At 48.9% G+C, this 23,668-nt stretch overlaps 1 long non-coding RNA gene across 1 annotated transcript; it reads right to left on the bottom strand.

The window, feature by feature from the left end:
- Nucleotides 1-17,939: 17,939 nt before the first annotated feature.
- On the bottom strand, nucleotides 17,940-22,628 carry LOC119977647. Its single transcript, XR_005463247.1, has 3 exons — nucleotides 22,502-22,628; nucleotides 18,208-18,435; nucleotides 17,940-17,980 (listed from the first exon to the last, which is right to left on the bottom strand). It is a non-coding gene; the product is annotated as an uncharacterized LOC119977647 (long non-coding RNA).
- Between the last annotated feature and the right edge of the window lie 1,040 nt (nucleotides 22,629-23,668).

The following is a 23,668-nucleotide window of genomic DNA, read 5'->3' on the forward strand; positions in this document are numbered from 1 at the left end:
ATCCCTTTATGAGGCATGAGTAGTTTTTTCTAAACTTTAAAAAAAATCTTCACTGAGCTACTAACCCCTTGGTAACCCATCTCTTCACTTCAATAGTTTAAAAAAGTCATTAATAATGCATGCATGTGGGCAGCACGGTGGCGCTGTGGTTAGCTCTGCTGCCTCATAGCGCCGAGGTCCCAGGTTCGATCCCAGTTTTGGATCACTATCCGTGTGGAATTTGTACATTCACCCCGTGTTTGCATGGGTTTTGCTCCACAACCCAAAGATGTGAAGGGTAGGTGGATTGGCCACGCTAAAATGCCCCTTAATTGGGAAAATGAATTGGGTACTCAAATTGTTTTTTTTAAATATTACATGCATACAGGCAGTATTGTGGTGTGCTGGTTAGCCCTGCTGGGTCACGGCAGTGAGTACCGGGTTCGATCACGGCCCCAGTAGACTGTCCATGTGGTGTTTCTACATTCTCTCCGTGTCTGCGTGGGTCTTACCTCCACAACCCAAAGATGTGCAGGGTAAGTGGATTGATAATGCTAAATTGCCCCTTAATTGGAAAAATTAATAATAATAATAATAATGCGTACATACAACCAGGACTCCAGATTTACAGGCACCCCACTCACAACAATTCTTCTAAATGAAAATAATACAGATTTTACTCTTCTTAACACACAAATACAAAATATAAATCAAACGTGAAGCTATACATTGCTCCTAACATAACTTAGTGAAATACATTTATATCCCCCACCCTATGTGCCTTTGCTGCCATCAATACTGCTTCTAAGTAGTCTTCAACATGAAGGAGTACTGATCCATCAGCTGATTCAGGTCTGTAGGTTGTACTCAACTGATGGTCTCTTTGCCCATGTTTGACCTGATACAATGAGATGGTATGGGTCTGTAATGAATGTTAAGAAATTGCAGCGCCACTTCCTCCTAACTGTTTACCACTGCACCCCCACTCCTGGTGGATCTTTCCTGCAGGACATACCTATGTGATGGAAGATTCTGGGGCATTGTGTGCAAGGTATGATTTGGTTGGAGTATGGCCATGTTAGGCTTGACTAGTCAGTCAGACACCTCTTCCAAATTCGGCACAACTTCCCAGATGTTAGTGACGATTGGCAGGTTGTGTCTTTCTTGTTTCTGAATCTGATGCCTAGATCAATTGTGGGTGATCTGCCTAGTTTTATTGTTATAATTTGTTGTGATTTGGTAACACTGAATGACTTGCCAGGCCATTTCAGAAGGAAATTAAGCATCAACCACATTGCTTTGGGGATGAGAACCAGTGGCCATGAAGAGTTCTACATAAATTGAAAACCCAGTTCTTATCAGCCCACAACACAAGGTTGTCTTTAACTGGCTCTAAATGCTAAACCTCTTAATAGAGGTCACATGAATAGTTGTTATGCCAAACTGAAACATTTCAGAGTAGTGCCACCAGAATAGAGCTTCTGTGGTGATGGGACCAAATTTCAGCAAGTCATACCCACCTCCAGCAAGATCCCTTCAAATAACAATTTCTACTCTCTGCAAAGGAGCTGAAAGCATACCTTTTTTTAATTAAGAACAAAGTGTATTGCTTTTTCAATCAAATCTATTTTGCCCAGTGACATGATGAATGTTATTGCTCCAGTAACTGACAACCATTTTCTACATTGTAATGTACCAGGCTGCAGAGAAGTAAAGATTCTTTGGCTACAGAAACAAATAATTTTCATATTCTATTCATATACGATGAAGCTACTGTCAATGCAATATAAACTAATTGATCTTGTGTAGCATTGCATATGGAGAGTCAGGCAGTGTGGCAACCAACCCTCAGGTGAAGTCAAATTTGATGGTAGAGGATAACTGAACCAGTTCATGAAGCTGTCAGATTATTTAACATATTCAGTCCCCGTATTAAAGTCATATATTTTAACATGATGAAAATATAATACATTTTTTATGAAGTAGAGGAGTGGAGTTTATTGCACCGCAGGATTAAGGGGGCACAACACAGCAATGCCCATGTGATGCACTATCAATTACGAGACAAGAGTAGGATGTAATCGAGGCTTTATTACACAGAGATGTGTGGCCTCCTATAGCTGCTGCCGAAATGGCTTCTGTTCGGAGAGCACACACATTTATACTCCGCCTACTGGGCAGAGCCAGCAGGCAGGGATCTGCCCCCATACCTGTAGAACAGGGGCCTGACCGTAATACCCATATATACAATATAATACAACAGTGGTGACTACCACATTCACCCCCTGTTAAAAATGAGTCCAGTGGGGGTGGTGGAAAACTATATACATACAGATTGGTTTTAAAATTACAGAGAAGGTTACAAATTTAGACGATCAGGTGTCTTGATCTGCCTTTGAGAGCGCCGTAGTGGTGGTGGCGACTCGGGCATGGGCTTGGTCTTCGTGTCGAAAGTGTGTCGAAATCCTCTTCATCCCCGGGTGGGAGCAAGGGGAAGACAGATTGTCCTGGAGCGGGGGCTGTGTTGGGGTGCGCTGGAGGAAGGTGGCAGGTCCCTGAGGGAGACTGTGTCTTGGCGGCCGTCGGGTACGCTACGTAGGCGTACTGCGGGTTTGCGTGGAGTACACTTTAACCAATGGGTCCGCCTGTGGAGCCGCACGTGTTTACAGAGGAGAACAGGTCCTGGAGCTGCCAGCCACGGACCCGTCCTCGGACCACGCGCGGCCCGTGGGCGCTGCCAGGTTGTTCTCCCCAGGAGCATCAAGTGCCGCCATCTTGTCTCCCCCACGGCACATGCGGCCGGTGGCGCCGCCATCATACCAGGACCCATGCCCCCGGGACCCCATCATATGCCACCATCGACGACCAGCCGTGTCTCGCCTCGGTTACAATTGACCAGTCTCGCCCACACAACCTAGCCACCGCCTCTGCAAACGTGAAAATCGATGGGCCCGGGAACACCGAGAGCTTCATCCATCCAGATACGGTAAGGCGCTGCTCCCTCGACGTACACCCCGCCAATCAGAGAATCTCCTTGGCCCCCGGGTCCCACTCTGTGGCGATCCGGGGGTACTGCATAGCCACGCTCACTGTCCAGGGCATGGAGTTTACTGCCTTCTGCCTCTACGTCCTCCCCAACCTCTGCGCTGCCTTGCTACTCGGCCTGGACTTCCAGTGCAACCTCCAGAGCCTAACATTGAAATTCGGCGGGCCCCTACCACCCCTTACTGTGTGCGGCCTCGCGACCCTAAAGGTCGACCCACCTTCCCTTTTTGAAAACCTAACCCCGGATTTCAAACCCGGCGCCACCAGGAGCAGACGGTACAGCACCCAGGACAGGACCTTCATCAGGTCTGAGGTCCAGCGGCTGCTTTGGGAAGGCATCATCGAGGCCAGCAATAGCCCCTGGAGAGCCCAAGTGGTAGTTGTGAAAACTGGGGAGAAACACCGAATGGTCATGGACAACAGCCAGACCATCAATAGGTACACGCAGCTCGATGCGTATCCCCTCCCACGCATATTTGATATGGTCAATCAGATTGCACAGTATCATGTCTTCTCAACTGTGGACCTAAAATCCGCCCACCACCAGCTCTCCATCCTTAAGACGGACCGCCCATACACTGCTTTCGAGGCAGATGGCCCCCTTTACCACTTTCTCAGAGTTCCCTTCGGCGTCACCAACGGGGTCTCGGTTTTCCAACGGGAAATGGACCGAATGGTCGACCGGTACGGGCTGCAGGCCACCTTCCCGTACCTTCACAATGTCACCATCTGTGGCCACGATCAGCAGGACCATGACGCTAACCTTGCCAAATTTCTCCGCACCGCCACTCTCCTCAATCTAACTTACAAGGAGAAGTGTGTGTTCAGCACGAACCGTCAAGCCATCCTCGGCTACGTACTGCGTAATGGAGTGATAGACCTCGACCCCGAACGCATGCGCCCCCTGACGGAGCTCCCCCTCCCCCACTCCCTCAAAGCCCACAAGCGCTGTTTGGGTTTCTTTTCCTATTAGGCCCAGTGGGTCCCCAATTACGCCAACAAAGCCCGCCCACTTATCCAGTCAACCACTTTTCCCCTGTCGATGGAGGCCCGCCAGGCCTTTAGCCGCATCAAAGCATCAAAGCAGACATTGCAAAGGCCACGATCCCCTTCCAAGTCGAGAGCGACGCGTCCGATGTAGCTCTGGCAGACACCCTCAACCAAGCGGGCAGACCCGTGGCTTTTTTCTCCCGTACCCTCCATGCTTCCGAAATCCGTCACTCCTTGGTCGAGAAGGAAGCACAGGCCATAGTAGAAGCTGTGCGACATTGGAGGCACTATCTGGCCGGCAGGAGGTTCACCCTCCTCACAGACCAACGGTCAGTGGCCTTCATGTTCGACAACACACAGAGTGGCAAGATAAAGAACGACACGATCTTGCGGTGGAGGATAGAACTGTCCACCTACAACTACGACATCTTGTATCGTCCTGGAAAGCTAAACGAGCCTCCGGATGCCCTGTCCCACGGCACCTGTGCCAACACACAAGTGGACCACCTTTGAACCCTCCACGCGGACCTCTGCCACCCGGGGGTCACCCGCTTTTTCCATTTTATAAAGACCCGCAACCTGCCCTACTCCATCGAGGAGGTCAGGACAGTGACAAGGGAATGCCACATCTGCGCCGAGTGCAAGCTGCACTTCTACCACCCTGAACAAGCGCACCTTATAAAGACATCCCGCCCCTTTGAACGTCTCAGCATTGACTTCAAAGGGCCCCTCCCCTCCAACAACCGCAACACGTACTTCCTCAACATGATTGACGAGTACTCCCGCTTCCCCTTCACCATCCCCTGCCCCGACATGACCACAACCACCATCATTAAAGCCCTACACACCATCTTCTCCCTGTTCGGTTTCCCCGCTTACATTCATAGCGATAGGGGGTCCCCCTTTATGAGTGACGAGCTGCGTCAATTCCTGCTCAGCAGGGGCATCGTCTCCAGCAAGACGACCAGTTACAACCCCTGGGGTAACGGACAGGTCGAGAGGGAGAACGGTACGGTCTGGAAAACCGTCCTGCTGGCCCTGCGGTCCAGGTGTCTCCCAGTCTCCCACTGGCAAGAGGTCCTCCCAGATGCCCTCCATTCTATCCGGTCACTCCGCTGTACCTCCACTAACCAAACGCCTGACGAATGCCTTCTTGTTTTTCCCAGGACGTCTCCCTCAGGGACCCAGCTCCTGACCTGGCTGGCTACCCCGGGCCCATCCTGCTCCAGAAGCACGTGCGGGTGCACAAGTCGGACCCGTTGGTCGAAAGAGTCCAGCTACTCCACGCAAACCCGCAATACACATTTGTGGAGTATCCCGACTGCCGACAGTACACGGTCTCCCTTCGGGACCTGGCACCCGCCGGATCCCGGCCACACCCCCCCCCCCCCCCCCCCCCCCCCCCCGGCGCCAGCACCCCCCAACCCCAACTCGGCACTCTTCTGTCGAAAAAGAGGCCCAAGCTATCGTTGAAGCTGTGCGGCATTGGAGGCATTACCTGGCCGGCAGGAGATTCACTCTCCTCACTGACCAACGGTCGGTAGCCTTCATGTTTAAAAGCACACAGCGGGGCAAGATCAAAAACGATAAAATCTTGAGGTGGAGGATCGAGCTCTCCACCTACAACTACGAGCCCCCCGATGCCCTATCCTGAGGTACATATGCCAGCACACAGGTGGACCAACTCCGGACTCTGCTCGACAATCTTTGTCACCCGGGAGTCACACGTTTGTACCACTTCATCAAGGCCCGCAATCTGCCCTACTCCATCGAGGATGTCAGGGCTATCACCAGAGACTGCCAGGTCTGTGCGAAGTGCAAACCGCACTTCTACCAGCCAGACCGTGGGCGCCTGGTGAAGGTCTCTCGCCCCTTTGAACACCTCAGCGTGGACTTCAAAGGGCCCCTCCCCTCCACCAACTGCAACACGTACTTCCTCAGTGTGGTCGATGAGTACTCCAGCTTCCCCTTCGCCATCCCGTGCCCTGATATGACGTCTGCCACCGTCATCAAAGCCCTCAATGCCATCTTCGCTCTGTTCGGCTTCCCTGCCTACGTCCACAGCGACAGGGTTCCTCATTCATGAGCGATGAGCTGCGTCAATTCCTGCTCCACAAGGGTATCGCCTCGTGCAGGACAACCAGCTATAACCCCCGGGGAAACGGGCAGGTGGAAAGCGAGAATGGGACGGTCTGGAAGGCCATCCAGCTGACCCTACGGTCCAGATATTTCCCGGCCTCCCGCTGGCAGGAAGTCCTCCCCGACGCACTGCACTCCGTTTGGGCGCTCCTATGCACTGCACACCCCATGAACATCTCTTTGCCTTCCTCAGGAAGTCCACCTCTGGGGTATCGCTCCCGACTTGGCTTGCAGCTCCAGGAACCGTATTCCTCCGTAAGCACGTACGACTCCACAAGGCGGATCTGTTGGTTGAAAGGGTACAGCTACTCCATGCCAACCCATAGTACGCCTACGTAGTGTACTCCGATGGCCGCCAAGATACTGTCTCCCTCAGGGACCTGGCACCAGCAGGTTCCACACACACACACTCCTCTGGCCCGGCCCCACCCTCACCTTCCCCGGCACACCCAGCCGCAACCTCCGCCCCAGGACAATCCGTCCGCCCCCTGTCCACTTCCGAGGATGATGAGGATTTTGGCATGCCCCCGGAGTCACCAAGGACCAGACCGACACTGGAATCGCCGCCATCACTGCAGCGGTCCCAGCGGCAGATCAAGGCTCCGGACCGACTGAACCTGTAACTTGATCAGGACTCTTGAAACATCATCCTTCTGGAAAGTTCTCCTCCACCCTACTGGACTCAATTTTTTCTCTCTCTGTATTTTAAAACATTGACTTGTATATAGTTCTCCACCAGCCCCGCTGGACTCAATTTTAACAGGGGGTGAATGTGGTCGTCACCATTGATATATATATTAGGTGATTTGTGGTAAGGCCCTGTACTACAGGTACGGGGGTAGTTCCCTGCCTGCTGGCTCCGCCTAATAGGCGGAGTATAAATATGTGTGATCCCCGTACAGCAGCCATTTCGCCAGCTGCTGTAGGAGGCCACACTTCTTAGTGTATTAAAGCCTCGATTGCATTCAACTCTCGTCTTTGTGTAATTCATCATGCATCAGAAGGGGAGCGTCTCGTCGACCGCATGCATCGCGGCCTTGGCGATGTCGGCCTTGATACGGTTGAAGGCCTGGTGAGCCTCGGCCGTCAGCGGGAAAGCGGTGGATTGAATGAGTGGGCGGGCCTTGTCCGCATAGTTTGGGACCCACTGGGTGTAATACTAAAATAACCCCAGGCATCGTTTGAGGGCCTTGAAGCAGTGGGGGAGGGGGTGTTCCATGAGGGGGCGCATGCGCTCAGGGTCAGGCCCTAGAACTCCGTTCTGAACCACATAGCTGAGGATGGCTAATCAGTTCATGCTGAACACACTTCCCCTTGTTGTAAGTTAGGTTGAGGAGTGTGGCAGTGTGGAGAAATTTGGAAAGGTTAGCGTCGTGGCCCTGCTGGTCGTGGCCGCAGATGGTGACATTGTCCAGGTACGGGAAAGTGGCCCGCAGTCTGTACCGGTCAACCATTTGGTCCATCTCCCGTTGGAAGACTTGGTGACGCTGAAGGGAACCCTAAGGAAATGGTACAGCCTGACTTCTGCTTCAAATGCAGTGTATGGGCGGTCCACCTTACGGATGGGGAGCTGGTGGCAGGCAGATTTCAGGTCGACTGTCGAGAAGACCCGGTACTGCGCAATGTGATTGACCATATCAGATATGTGTGGGAGGGGGTACGTGTCGAGCTGCGTGTACCGATTGATAGTCTGACTGTAGTCAACGACCATCCTGTTTTTCTCCCCGGTTTTCACCACTACCACTTGGGCTGTCCAGGGGCTGTTGCTGGCCTCGACGATAACTTCCCGCAGCAGTCGCTGGACCTCAGACCTGATGAAGGTCCTGTCCTGGGCGCTGTACTGCCAGCTCCCGGTTGTGACGGGTTTGCAATCCGTGGTTAGGTTTTCAAAAAGGGAACGCGGGTCGACCTTAAGGGTCGCGAGGCCGCAAACAGTAAGGGGTGGTAGGGGCCCGCCAAATTTCAGGATTAGGCGCTGGAGGTTGCACCGGAAGTCCAGGCCGAGTAGCAAGGCAGCGCAGAGGTTGGGGAGGACGTAGAGATGGAAGCCGCTGAATACTACGCCCTGGACGGTGAGGGTGGCGATGCAGGGAGATTCTTTGGTTAGCGGGATGTACCGTGAGGGAGCAGCACCTTACCGTGTCGGGGTGGATGAAGCTCTCAGTGCTCCCAGAGTCCAGAAGGCAGGGTATCTCGTGCCCGTCGACCTTTGTTGAAACTGTCGCAAGGTTGTGCGTTCGAGACTGGTCGATCGTGACCGAGGCGAGACGCGGCTGGTTGTTGGCGGTTGCAGGCGATGAGCGGCCCGATGAGGTGGCCGACGGGCAGGGGTCCTGAGGTGGGTAAGATGGCGGCGCCCACGGGCCGCACATGTTGTGAGTGGAGCAAGATGGCGGCGCCCAGGGGCTGCACATGGTCTGAGGAGAGGAAAATGGCGGCGCCCACTGGCCGCACCCACTGGCCGCACGTGGGGGGGTTCCAGGACAATAGCGGTGATTGAGTGGGCTTGGCACACTGCAGCAAAATGTCCCTTCTTGCCACAGGCCTTGCAGAGCGCGCTCCGCGCCGGGCAGCCCTGCCGGGGGTGTTTTGTCTGTCCGCAGAAGTAGCATTTGGGTCCCCTGGGGTTGGTTGGCTGCCGCGTGGGGTTGGCTGAGGGCGGTTGCTGATGGGGCCCACGATGGGGTGGCCGCCAGCGGGGTCCACGGTGCACAGGGGTGGGTGAGCCGTGTGATCAGGGGCATAAGCCTGTACGTTGCGTGAGGCGACCATGAGCGAGAGCGCTAGTTTCTTGGTTGCCGCGAGGTCAAGCGTGGCCCCTTCTAAGACGTGCTGGCGAATGTAGTCAGCCTCTATGCCTGTAACAAACGCGTCTCTCATTAGCAGGTTCGAATGTTCACTGGCCGGAACGGCCTGGCAGTCACAGTGTCTCACCAGGGTGAGCAGGGCACGCCATAAATCTTCCATAGACTCACTGGGAACTTGGTGCCACGCGGACAGGAGGTGCCTGGCGTAGATCTTGTTGGTCCGCTGAGCGTAATTCTCCTTCAGTAGCGCCATGGCCTCTGCGTAGGTTGGTGCGTCCTCGATGAGGGGAAAAATGTTGGAGCTTAGCCGTGTGTTCAGAATCTGGTGCTTCTGTGCTTCTGAAATTGGGTCTGGCGCAGACCCGATGTTTGTTTCAAAGCAAGCTAGCTAATGTCCTTTTTTGGCGTTGTCTGCTTGAGGATGCAGCTGCAGGCAATCCGGCTTGATGCGGAAGTCCATCTCTGAAAATCTCTTATAATAAATTGATGCACTATCAATTACGACAAGATGAGAGTAGAATGTAATCGAGGCTTTATTACATGGAGATGTGTGGCCTCCTACAGCAGCTGACGAAATGGCTGCTGTTCGGAGAGCCCACACATTTATACTCCGCCTACTGGACGGAGCCAGCAGGCAGGGATCTACCCCCGTACCTGTAGTACAGGGGCCTTACCGTAATACCCATATATACAATATAATACAACAGTGGTGACTACCACACCTTGAACAAAAAAAATAAATTCTCTGCATAGCTGAAGAATATTTTACTATTATTTACTAATATTTTACTAACTAAAATCATTCCATTTCATGCATTTCCTACCTGCTAAACCTAAAGTCATATTGTTTGATTATTATAATTCGAGGCTGAATTTTGCCATTTTGAATTCCTGTATCCATCCTTTCATGTAAAGGTGTTGCTGCAGCTCTACAATCTGCCCACCGGGTGACACTGTGGGACATTTTCTCTCTTCTTGTTCCATTGTATTTTGATGTTTCCCCTTTGATGTGGTGCAAGATAAGACATGAGGAGCAGTAGTTTTGGATGAAATCAGGTTTAGAGAGGGTAGAATTTGGGAGGCTGGCTGGCAGTGTGTTGAAATAATCAAGTCCAGACGTAACCAAGACATATAGGGCTTGATTAAACCAAGTGGGAACAAAATCCCAGAGTGAGCGCCTTTAGTCACCTGTTCCCGGTGTTTGCAGTGTAAGAAACACATGGCTATAAAATGCAAAACGTGTTGAATACGAGGCCTCAATGGGGAATGTACGGCCGAGGCCACACCTGCCCCTTTTTTGTACACTGGGAAGCTCGCTGCAACTCCCCAGTGTAGCGAAACATCAGGATGCCATTTTTAAATTGAGTCTCAATCTTTGAGGCCTTGAAGCAATCCCTGATCTCTCCCTCAGTCCAAACACACTATGGGTGGGTCCCCAGAATCTCCTGCAACACCCATGCAGGACACCCCCAGTCAGCACCAACCTGGCAGTACCCGTGCTTCTGGCAATGCCACCTGAGAACCTTAGTAGTGCCAGGCTGACATTCAGGTGGCACTCCCAGGGTGTCCAGTGCCAGAGCACCACCCTTCCCAGAGGGCATACAGCTGGGGGCCACCAATCCCCTGGGAGATCCCTATGAGTGCCATTCCATCTGGTCCTCATTTGTGGAGACCAGTGCTAAACGCACTCGCCCAAGGTCTCCAAGGTGAAGGGGATGAATCCCAAAGCCTCAGGAACCTCGGGATGCTGTATATTAGAGTGAGACTTACTGCCTGGCTCCAATATGCAGATTTGCCACAAAGTGATCCCACACTCAATGGACGGGATTTACATCGCAACATCTCGCGAGATCGCATTGGATCTCCCCGCTTTTATTGGCCACGCTGCGCCGTGACAAGCTGCTTTTCCGGCGTAGCGTGGCCATTGGATCACGCCCATAGGTTCCACAGCAGGTGGGCTGAGGCAATGATGGAATTGGGCATTATTACAGTCATGTATATAGGCTGTAAATGGCATAGTTATGTCATCAGAAACATAACATCAAGGTGGTCACCAGCCTGCTTCAACCAAGGAAAGATGATGGATTTGATACCGATAGGGAATGGACTTAGTGTCAGGAATGGAAGATAATGGCTTCAGTTTTCCCAATAATTGGTGAGAAGAAATTTCTTCTCACTCAGCACTGGATGTCGGAGAGGCAATCTGATAATTTAGCAACAATGAAGGGGTCGAGATAGATGTGGGGGAGGGGGATTTTCCAGGCCCGTACTCCATGTGTGCAAATCCTGTATTGGCTGCTAACTCACACAAGAGGGCAGCAAAGGGATTTGTGCCGGGGAGATCTCAGAATGAGATCTTCCCCATTCCCTGCCGGTGACATATTCAGGTTCATGCTCGATTACCATCGAGTAGCATGAATTTAAATATGACGCCCTATGTTCTGGAGGTGTCGCTGTTCTCCCAAACACTACTGCTCCCCAGCAGTAGAGATGATCATGCTGTGGGTGTGAAGGCGAGGGCTGGAGCCAGGGGCCAGGGGCCTGGCCAAGGCAGGTCTGGGGCCCATTTGTGGGCGGGATCCTGACTATGTGGGGATGCTGGCAATGATGTTGATTGTGGCAGGTCGAGGTATTACGGAAGACCTGGTGCCGGCGATGGTGGTCATGGTGGGTGCTCACAGAAGCCCCAGTGCTGTCAATGGTGGTGGCAGGGGTCAATGAAGGCCCGGTGCCGGCAATGGTGGTGGTGGTGGGTGCTCACAGAAGTCGCAGTGCTGTCGATGGTGGTGGCAGGGGTCAATGAAGGCCCGGTGCCGGCAATGGTGGTGGTGGTGGGTGCTCACAGAAGTCGCAGTGCTGTCGATGGTGGTGGCAGGGGTCACTGAAGCCCTGGTGCTGCCGATGGTGGTGGCAGGGGTCACTGAAGCCCTGGTGCTGCCGATGGTAGTGGCAGGGGTCACTGAAGGCCCGGTGCCGGCGATGGTGGTGGTGGTGGGTGCTCACAGAAGTCCCAATGCTGTCGATGGTGGTGGTAGGGGTCACTGAAGCCCTGCTGCCGGAGATGGTGGTGGCAGGGGTCACTGAAGCCCCAGTGCCGGCGATGGCGGTGGCAGGGGTCACTGAAGCCCCAGTGCCGGCGATGGCGGTGGCAGGGGTCACTGAAGTCCCGGTGCCAGTGATGGTGGTGGCAGGGGTCACTGAAGCCCCAGTGCCGGCGATGGCGGTGGCAGGGGTCACTGAAGTCCTGGTGCCAGTGATGGTCGTGGCAGGGGTAACTGAAGCCCTGGTGCCAGCGATAGTGGTGGCAGGGGTCACTGAAGCCCTGCTGCCGGTGATGGTGGTGGCAGGGGTCACTGAAGACCTGGTGCTGGCGATGGTGGTGGTCGGGGTCACTGAAGCCCTGGTGCCGGCGATGGCAGGGGTTACTGAAGCCCTGCTGCCGGTGATGGTGGTGGCAAGGGTCACTGAAGCCCTGGTGCTGTCGATGGTGGTGGCAGGGGTCACTGAAGCCCCGGTGCTGGTGATGGCGGTGGCAGGGGTCACTGAAGCCCTGGTGCCGGTGATGGTGGTGGCAGGGGTCACTGAAGCCCCGGTGCCGGCAATGGTGGTGGCAGGGGTCACTGAAGCCCTGGTGCTGGTGATGGTGGTGGCAGGGGTCACTGAAGCCCCGGTGCCGGAGATGGTGGTGGCAGGGGTCACTGAAGCCCTGGTGCTGGCGATGGTGATGGCAGGGGTCATTGAAGCCCTGCTCCCAGAGATGGTGGTGGCAGGGGTCACTGAAGCCCTGCTGCCGGCGATGGTGGTGGCAGGGGTCACTGAAGCCCTGCTGCCGGCGATGGTGGTGGCAGGGGTCACTGAAGCCCTGCTGCCGCCGATGGTGATGGCAGGGGTCATTGAAGCCCTGCTCCCGGAGATGGTGGTGGCAGGGATCTCTGAAGCCCTGCTGCCAACGATAGTGATGGCAGGGGTCACTGAAGCCCTGCTGCCAGCGATAGTGATGGCAGGGGTCACTGAAGCCCTGCTGCCGGCGATAGTGATGGCAGGGTCACTGAAGCCCTGCTGCCAACGATAGTGATGGCAGGGGTCACTGAAGCCCTGCTGCTGGCCATGGTGATGGCAGGGGTCACTGAAGCCCTGCTGCTGGCCATGGTGATGGCAGGGGTCACTGAAGCCCTGCTGCCGGAGATGGTGGTGGCAGGGGTCACTGAAGCCCTGCTGCCGTCGATAGTGGTATTAGGAGGGCGGTCACAGAAGCCTTGATGCCGCTGATGGTGATGGGGTGGGTGTGGTAGCTCAAGAAACACGCTGGAGACTTTCAGTAGTGACAAAGGCGTTTATTAACGAGAGGAAAAGGCTGGTAATTATACAAGTATAGACACATTAGGATAGGTCTTGTCTCTCTGGCTCCGGGATCCCCACTGCCTAGGACCCTGCACCCAGGCTCCTGCACAAACTCGTTATTGTCCAGGTTTCATGTGCCCCCGCATGATTGGCCCAGAGCCAGTCAAGTGGTCCACCAGGCCCACCCCTATTAAAGGGGACACGCTACCACATCCCTCCCCCTTCAGTCCTTATTACATTTTACACAATAAGTATGTCCAGGTTCTGTATACACGGCAAAAGACATCAGGGGTAAGAGAGTTGATCATGAGTCAATTGGTTTAGGGACTTCAAGTCCTTCCGGACCTCTGTAGTCCACTCATAGGTTCAATTTCCTTCAAGGTAATCAAATTGTCAGTATCCGGTGACGGTACAGGAGGCACTGCCTCGACAGTAGAACTGACCTCAGAAGCCTCTAAAGTTACATCTGGCTGGGTGGATTCAGGAGATCTCAGCTCACTCTGCTCAGGAACATTCACAGGAATGTCAACAACTCCAGTGGGATTTGTTTGTTCTGAATTGGGTGTCATTACCTCCCGGTTCCTCAATGGCCAATGTGCTTTTTGACAATCCTTCCATTTACATTCACCACATATGGCACATTGTGACTTGAACACAATCCATCCGGCTAACCATAGTGGCCCCAAGGTGAAATTAAAAAACAAAACCGTGTCCCCCACCAAGAATGATGTCTTGCCCCTCTGTGTAACCCGCTGACTTTTCTGGAAGGCCTGACATGCCTCCACTCTCCCCCCCACATTAAGAAACACTAAATCCAAACAAGGTGATGCCAGAGCCCAGGACTCTGCTGATACCCTGGCCGATGACATGCCCCTGAGTGCGATTGTCCCAGAACTGCTGACACTACAAAGGCAGAATTAGTAGCACCAGGAAGGTATGGCAGCATCGCTCTTCGAAACGCAAAGCTGACTAGAGGAGTCCCATTGCCTTCTGTGTGAGGAGATGGTGCCGCCACTCCTACGCAACGAGGCCAATAATGCGAGGGTGGCGTCTGCAGTGGAGACCTGAGATGATGGCCGATCAGCAACTCGGTAGGTGTGAACACCGTGGTGGTGTCGAATTGTATGACAACATAATATTGACAAGCGAACACTTGGCGTAAGGCATCCATTGTGGCCACTGAGGTCGTGGTCGCCATCACCTCTATCAACAGCCACTAAAACACTCTGCCCAAGAAAGGATCCGAGTAGTCAACGTGGACCTGGGTCTATGGGCTACCCAGCCATTCCCAATGACGGAGAGTGCTCAATGGTGGCATTGTTTCTGATGGGTGACATTGCTGCACCATTTCTTTGGTGGTTTTATAAATGCCTGGCCACCATATATAACTGTGTGCCATCATGCCCATCTTTGTTTGCCCTCGATGATCCTTGGATAGGCAGCATGGTGGCACAGCGGTTAGCACTGCTGCCTCACAGCACCAGGGACCCAGGTTTGACTCTGATCTCGGGTGACTGTGTGGAGTTTGCACATTCTTTCCATGTCTGTGTGGGTTTCCTCTGGGTGTTCCTGTTTCCTCCCATAGACCAAAGATGTACAGATTAGATGGATTGGCCATGCTAAATTGCCCCTTAGTGTCCAAAGGTTAGGTGGGGGTTATGGGGATAGGTTGGAAATGTGGGCTTAAATGCAGTGCTCTTTCCAAGGGCCGGTGCAGACTTGATGGGCTAAATGGCCTCCTTCTGCACTGTAAATTCTATGATTCTATGAATCCTTGGGATGTTCTTTCCTCTACCTGTTGTGAATCTTCGATTGTGAGGTGCTCACCTATGAGTGACCCAGAGGTGGAGGGTGCAGGTGACACTTGTAACAATTTCTCAAGGTTGGGGATGAGGGTTGGGGGGGGGAATCAAAAACAAGGTTCAGGGGTCCTGAAGGGGCAGGGGAGAGATTGGAGCTGCCAGACAAAATGGCGTCCCGCTCTGCGAGGAGCGAGGAAATCACTCTAAGTGCAGCCTCAGTGGAGAGAATCTCCACAAGGCTAAAAAAAAGCAAAATGCCGTTGAACAGCAGGATGTTTCTTGTTGCTGCAGCCGTTGGGAAATACCCTTCTAAATGCGCCATTCAATGTATTTTAACTTCAGTTCGCTGAATCACACCCTGTATTTTAAATGCATATTTTACTTTAGAATTAATGTTGCAGCAATAATTCTTTGTTTTGTACAAGTCAAGTGATTTTCAATATCTTGATACAAAAGCTGAAAATATCGCTGGACCAGTTGGAAGTGAAGGGATATCATGTCTTTTGGAGTTGGAGAGCAGCTGGAAAATATAAGCATGTAGTTTTCACGGCTCAACGCTGCCAGTTCTATTATAAAATCGCTGCAATACAGACCTGGTTTTATCTTCAAGCACGTCCTTGAACCCACATTGCTGCAACGCATTCATTAACAGTTTCTTCACATTTCTTTGTACTGCAGTCACCATCCTTTGTGGGTTGGCGTTGATGCATGCTTCCCAACCGGAAAAGTAATTACTTTGTTACACATAAATGTTAATCAGATGTTACCTTACTAGAGAAAATCTCTCCTCTTTTCATGGCAGGGCAGCACAAACTACATCAAATATTGTGTTTGCTGTCTTCACAATGAATAATGCAAGGCAAAAGCAAATTAAATGGTCTTGAGGTGCACCTCAGAATGTTATTGGCCCGGTACCAGTGATAGTGTTCATACTGTGAAGCAAAATCTACGGGTTCAAACCTCTTGTCAGAGATTGAAGACACAATTTAGGCTTTCAGATGGTCTGCTCTGTCAAGCCAATGCAAAAGATGCCATGGCACTCATCAAAGAAAAGCAAGGGAATTGTACATCGTTTATTTCTCAACCAACACATGGGAAAGTTAATTGATCATTTATCTCACTGGGACCTTGTGGTGTGAGAATTGATGCTGTATTTCCTATGTTACAACAGTGATTACAATTCGAAAGTAATTCATTGGCTACAAGATACTTTGGGAATCTGAGGACGTGAAAGGAGGGATAAAAGGGCAAATGTTTTATTTCTCGATACTTTACTAAGATGTAGTCTTACTGATTTTCTTCTTGTCAAATGAATGGGCCACAGAGGTGGGTATTTAACAAGATGCAAATAGCTTCATTTTTAATGCATCAACTATCCCAGTATCTGAACACTCTCCTGCTATTGGTTTTGATTGAAGACTCAGACAAGTGATTAGTTGATATACATTCAGAAGAGAAAGAAACAAACCAGATTTGATTGTTGAGAGTTGCTTCATTTAATTAAAAAGTCACCACAAGCACATTAGCACATTCTGCTTATGCAGAAGTGAATGGTTGAAATGTGAAAAGAAGCCCAGCTGTTAATGTAATTCACAATTGCAGAAAACAATGCAAGCTGTGTTGATTGAAACGATGCAGGCAAAGGTCCAACTCACAGAACCAAACTTTGTGAAGTGCTCCTCCATCCTAAAACGTCACGAAAGATGAAGTGGAGCTTTTCAATGTAAATTGCTTCAAAAAAATAATCAATGCATTATCTCAAATTGCAACAAAGTTTAAAAACATTTTTTTTTTAATAAATTTAGATTAGCCAATTATATTTTCCAATTAAGGGGCAATTTAGTGTGGCCAATCCACCTACTCTGCACATTTTTGGGTTGTGGGGGCGAAACCCACGCAGACACGGGGAGAACGTGCAAACTCCACACGGACAGTGACCCAGAGCCGGGATCGAACCTGGGACCTCAGCGCCGTGAGGCGGTTGTGCTAACCACTAGGCCACCATGCTGCCCCTCAAAGTTTAAAAACATGACAAATTTTCTGCACATGCACATATCAATGGGTAATTAAACATCAAAATTGGCATTGATGATATCAGCAGATCATGTGCTCATATGGCACTTAGCTATCCATTCTTTGAGCTCACATATTAACTTGTTAAAGATCAACTGATTGTATCTGTCCAGTCCATAAATAAATAATGTTTTAGTCATTATTTGATGTTTTTAAGCCTTTTACAAGTTCTCACACATACCCCACATTCCCTTTAATACTGTGCGCACTACTTTAATTATATCAAATAATCTCCTATGCAACACCTGATCACACATTTTTGGAAATCATTACAGAACATCCATAGCATTTCTTTCATTAATAGACTCTGTTCGCCAAAGAACCCTGCTTAATTTATCTGAGATGACCAATCTTTTACAAACCCGTGTCAGTTAATCATAATTAACCCTTAATTTACATATAATTAAGTATGGCAAATAGATGGTAGATTACTGACTACCATTTTCATCAAGAGAGCCTCAAATTGCAATTTAAAAAATGCCCAATCTACCTCCCTGTCAAGCAATACTCTGCACTAAAAGCTTTAAGAACGCAAGAAATAAGGGGCAGCATGGTAGCACAGCGATTAGCACTGTGGCTTCACAGCACCAGGATCCCAGGTTCGATTCCTGGCTTGGGTTGCAGTCTGTGTGAACTCCCCGTGTCTGGTGGGTTTCCTCCGGGTGCTCCGGTTTCCTCCCACAAGTCCCGAAAGATGTGCTGTTAGGTAATTTGGACATTCTGAATTCTCCCTCTGTGTATCCGAAGAGGCGCCGGTCTGTGGCGACTGGGGGCTTTTCACAGTAACTTCATTGCAGGGTAAGCCTACTTGTGAGAACAAAGATGATTATTATTATTAAATAGAAGCAAGGAGTAGGCCATATAGCCATTGGAGCCTGATTCACCATTCAACTAGATCATGGCTGTTTTTCCACACTATCCTCATATCTTCAGATATTTTTAATATCTAAAAATCTTATCAATCGCTGTCGTAAATATACTCAATGACTGAGTTTCCAGAGTCCTCTGGGTAGAAAATTTCAAAGATTTACCATTCTCTGAGTGAAGAAATTCCTCCTCATCTCAACCTTGAATGACCTCCCTGTTGTTCTGAGGCTGTGTCCCTTGGTAATAGAGCCCTCTTCCAGGGGAAATATGCCTTCTGCATCAACTCTCATTCTTCTAAAAGCTAGAGAATATAGGCCTCGTCTCCTTAATCTTTCGTCACAGGGCAATCCCGTCATTCCAAGGATTAGTTTGGTGAACCTTTATTGCAATGCCTGCATGGCAGATATATCATTCATTAAGTGAGGAGATCAAAACAGTACACAATACTCCAGATGCGGTCTCATCAAGGCTTTATGTAATTGCAGCAAGATTTCTTTACTCGTGTACTCCAATCCTGTTGCAATAAAGGCCAACATATCATTGGCCTTTCTAATTACTTGCTGCACCCACATGTTAGCTTTCAGTGACTTATGAAAAGAACATCTAGATCCTTTTGTACATCAACACTTCCCAATCCCTCCCCATTTAAGAAATACTCTGCATTTGTGTTTTTCCGACCAAAGTGTCTAACTTCACAATTTTCCACATTACATTCCATCAGCCATGTCCTTGCCCACAAGGGTGACCAACCACTTCAGATTTTACAGGATCATCCTGTAATTGAGTTGGTTGTCCTGCACCCCGGGTTGTTTGAGGCTGGAATGCTGTTTTCTCGTATTAGTGACACTCGAGCACGTGCATGCGCAGTACACATGTGTACTGTGCTCTCCTCTTCAATCTCCTCTCCAGTGAAAGGTTCTGACACACCCCTGCTCTCACAGAGCCCTAGCAATACTCCACCCTCCTCCCTCACAGCTCTGGCACCATATGCTCCTCTCCTCCCTAGGTGCACCCCAAGGCCAAAGTGTCGCTCAAATTATTTGTTGGTCCCTTGTTGCGCATTCACTTGTCCTGTCAAAATCCCCTTGAAGGCTCATTGCATCTTCCTCACCACAGATTGCCACCTGGTTTTGTGTCATCAGCAAACTTAGAAATATTACATTTGGTCCCCACATCCAAATCGTTGATATAGATTGTGAACAGCTCGGGCCCAAACACTGACCCCCCATAGTCACAGCCTGCCAACCTCAGCATCAGCTGATAATTCTTACTCTCTGTTTTCTGTCTCTTAATCGATTCTCAGTCCATGCCAATATATTATCCTCAATCCCACGTTGTCTAATTTTGCTTCTTGATTCCCCCATTTCTATTCTGCTTGTTACATTCTCAAAAAACTCTGAACAGGTTTGTCAAAATTATTTCTCTTATTGACTCTTCCAAATCTTAACATTATTTTTAAGCTTCCGGTTATCAATTCTTTACAATAATTTCTGGCATTTTCCCAACTACTAACACCAGGCTAACAAGTGTTGTTCCCTATTTTCTTCCTCTCCTTTCTTAAATAGCAGGGTTATATTTGCTACCTTCCAATCTGCAGTTGTTCCAAAATCAATAGAATTTTGGAAGATGACCACTAATGAGTTCATTATCTCGACAGCCACCTCTTCCTACAGTCTGGGATGCAGATCATGTACTAACTTGCAGTCCCATTAATGTCTCCAGTATTCCTTTTTCATGAATACTAATTCTTTCAGTTCCTCATTCACACTAATCCCTTGGTTCTTTAGTATTCCTGGGGTTATCTTCTTCTGTGAAGACAAAGTTTGTTCCCAAACAAAATTCTCCTGACTCTGCCTGCAGTGGGTCCACATTTGTCCTTCTAATATTTATTCTTTTACATACCTACGGAAGCTTTTAAAGTCCATATTTTATGTTTCTTCCTAGTGTACTTTCATTTCCAATTTTAATCTTTCTTGATCAGTTTCTTGGTCCTCCTTTGCTAAGTTCCAAAATTCTCCTAATCTTCAGGTTTATTATGTTTGTTGGCATCTTTGTAAGCCTCTTCCATTGATCGAATACTGATTTAACTTGTCTTGTTCGCTATCGTTGTATCCACCTAGTTTTTGTGTCTCAAAGAATGAAATTAGTTTCAAACCATGTACTGATTATTTAAATGCAAGCCTTTGTCTGTCTACCATCATACTTTTTAATCTAGTTTCCCAAGCTATCAGCCAATTTTCTACACATACATTCGCAGTTTGCTTTGTTTGTAAAAATAATGCTTGGTACGTCAAGCAGTATTTTCCACCCCCACCAGTGGTAGGAATTGTGGCAGACAGGGGCACTGTTATGTACCTGGGAATACATTTTTGCTGGTTCTGCATCACATGATGTGTAGTGATGTTAGCAGAGTATCTGCGCGGGCTTTCGAAAGATCATCTCCTTGATTGTCTGATCAACACCCTTAATAAACCTTTCATTGTGTTTTACTAGAATCAAGAGTGTGGACACCTCCATACCTTTTCTCTTTGCAGCAACAAAGAATTATAAAAGGAGAGAATTCTGGCGATGAGGATTGATGCAGAAAAAAATCACTGAAAAGAAGATTATTGCCGACTAATTGTGGAACATCTTGGGGAGCAATAGAAGATTGTCGGGACTGCACCCACACACACAGATGTCGGGTCAAGCACTGCCGCCAATGTGCAGGTTTAACAAAGGTTTTCGCTCACAACTTTGAGTAAGTAAACCAATAGTCGGGGAATGCTTGCTTGCATTTAAGTGAGTGGGGTCTGGACTGCAGGGACTGTGCACATGTTGAAGCTACATGGGGATTTCAAAGTCTGCCGACTCTGCACTGGCCACTATTCGAATGAAAAGTCAAAATACTCAAGAATAAAAACGGAAAGATCTCCTCGTTGTTTGTTCAAAGGATTGTTAGTGCCATACTTTCCAACACAGTCAGAAGGGATGAAGTGTAGACCCAAGAGCTGGGATCTGAAAATGGCGCCATGGGCTGGTTTGATGAGGATTATGAGACATGGAATTCACATGAGGAAAGATTCCAATTGTTTTTGATATTCAATCAGACATTGGAGGACCTAAAGATCGCAACATTTCTCAGCTCAGTCGGTCGTAAAATGTTTATGCTGCTACAGAATTTAGATCACTCAGCAAAACCAGGGAAAAGTCCCTCAGTGAGTTAATGAATATCTTAGAGGGACATTTCTCTCTAAACTGTTATTAATTGCAGAAAGGTTCCGATTCCATTGCTGTAGTCAGAAAGAAGGTGAAACCCTTTTACAGTTTGTAGCATCTTAATGAAGGTTAGCTGGATATTGTGAATTTAGTACAACATGATAATAGGGACGGCACGGTGACACAGTGGTTAGCACTGTTGCTTCACAAAGCCAGGGAACCGGGTTCGATTCCCAGCTTGGGTCACTGTCTGTGTGGAGTCTGCATGTTCTCCGTGTGTCTGCGTGGGTTTCCTCCGGGTGCTCCGGTTTCCTCCCACAAGTCCTGAAAGATGAGCTGTTAGATGAATCGGACATTCTGAATTCTCCCTCAGTGTACCCAAACAGGCACCGGAGTGTGGCAACTAGGGGATTTTCACAGTAACTTCATTGCAGTATTAATGTAAGCCCACTTGTTACAATAATAAAGATGAATAATATTCCTCTTTGAGACAGACTGGTTTGTGGGTTACGCAGTGAAGCAATCCAGAGGAAGCTGCTTACTGTAAGTGATTTAACTCTGAAAGGTGCTGTGGAAGTTACCACATCTATGGAGCTTCGCAGAGCAAGGCTGGTGCAAAGATCCACAAAATGGATACCGCAAGGAACAGGGTTGCAAAGGTGCAAGGATATCTCGGTTTTACACAGATTGGACACTCAGCAGGGGAATACTGGAGTAAATCGAATACACACAAGAACTATGGCAAGAAGGGTATGTTGTTGAGGCACGTTGGGTTCAGAAACCCTTTCCTACACCAAGAAGGTGCAAGAAGAACAATACAAGTAAACAATCTACAAATTCGTGGATGAAGCTCATGATCACTCAGCAAAACCGAGCTGCAACAAGAGCTAAAGCTAGGTGTTTTGTCAATGCAGGGTCAATAAAAACATTTTGGGGCATATTCTTGAGGGTCATTAAATTAAAATTGAAGTTGATACAGGCGTAGTAGTATCACTAATACCTGAGCCAATTTATCATCAAAAGCTGAAGCACTTGCTTTTAAAACAGTTAAATGTGATCCTAAGGATGTACACACTGAAGAGGGTGTACAATTAGAAGGATGTATTCTGTGAAAGTAGAAGCAAATGGGCAGATGACAAAGCTTGCCTCTTCACGTTGACCATGGGAACTTTCCTGCTTGATTTGACATAGTATGGTTGGCTACGATTAGGCTTCACAGGGAAACAGTCAACCAATTAATGCGTTCACAGAGCAACTTACAACGACTTCTGTAGAAGTATGAGAAGGTGTTCGAAGATTCAGTCGGCTCTACGACTGAGTTGAGCTGCACTTCAAACCAGACAGCACACCCAAATGTCTCAAAGCTAGAACCGTACCATACGCCATCAACCCTAAAGTTGAAGAAGGAATCGAGAGATTAGTAAGGACAGGAGTTATTGAACCTGTTGGTATAAGTGATTGGAAATACCAATCATTTCTTTATTAGAACCGGATGGTTTAATGAGAATTTGTGGAGATTTTAAAACTACTAATGACCCAGTTTTGTGCATAGATCATTATCCACTACCGCTGATTGAAGACCTATTTGCTGGACCTTTTGGATGACAGGAATTCAGTAAAATAAATATTTCTCAGGTAAATCTGCAAGTGAATGTGTCTGCTGAATCACAGCAACTACTCACCATCGTAATGCACAAAGATCTGTTCAGTTACAGGAGAATTCCATTTAGAATAACACCTGCGTCTGCTTTTATTTTTGAAGGACCATCGATTAAATTTCAAGTGGGTTGAATAGAGTGAAATTCTATTTAGATGATGGACTTCTCACCAGATTGAATGAACAGAAACACTTGGAAAATCTGGAAGCTACGCTGAAGCGGTTACAGAACCACAACCTCCGAGTTAAGAAGGAAAAGTGTGACTTTTTCAAGTCATCCATAAATTACCTTGGTCATATCATCAACAAAGGAAGTTTACACAAAGAATCGAAGATAACCTCAGCAATTTTAGAAGCACCACATCCTCAAAATGTGACACAATTAAGGTAATTTTTAGGATTGATCAATTATTATGGCTGAACATGATTGAAATCTTAACATACATTGCTATGTGACATACAAGCATGGTACTGGTCAGAAGAATGTGAAAATGCAGACAATAAAGTGAAAGAATCTTTACTGAAGCCAGAGCTGTTGGTTCATTATAATACAAAAATGAAGTTGCAATTACTTTGCGATGCCTCACCCTATGGAGTTTGTGCATTCGCCTCGCACAACATCCCTTCAGGAGAGGAACAATCGATAGCATTTGCTTCACATATTTTTACTAGCACAGAATTAAATATACTCATCTCGAAAAAGAAGCTTTGAGCATCATTTCTGGTGTAAGAAGGTTCCACTGTTACCTTTATGGGCATCATTTTACCCT

Source organism: Scyliorhinus canicula, chromosome 14, assembly GCF_902713615.1.
Source record: "Scyliorhinus canicula chromosome 14, sScyCan1.1, whole genome shotgun sequence".
NCBI lineage: Eukaryota > Metazoa > Chordata > Chondrichthyes > Carcharhiniformes > Scyliorhinidae > Scyliorhinus > Scyliorhinus canicula.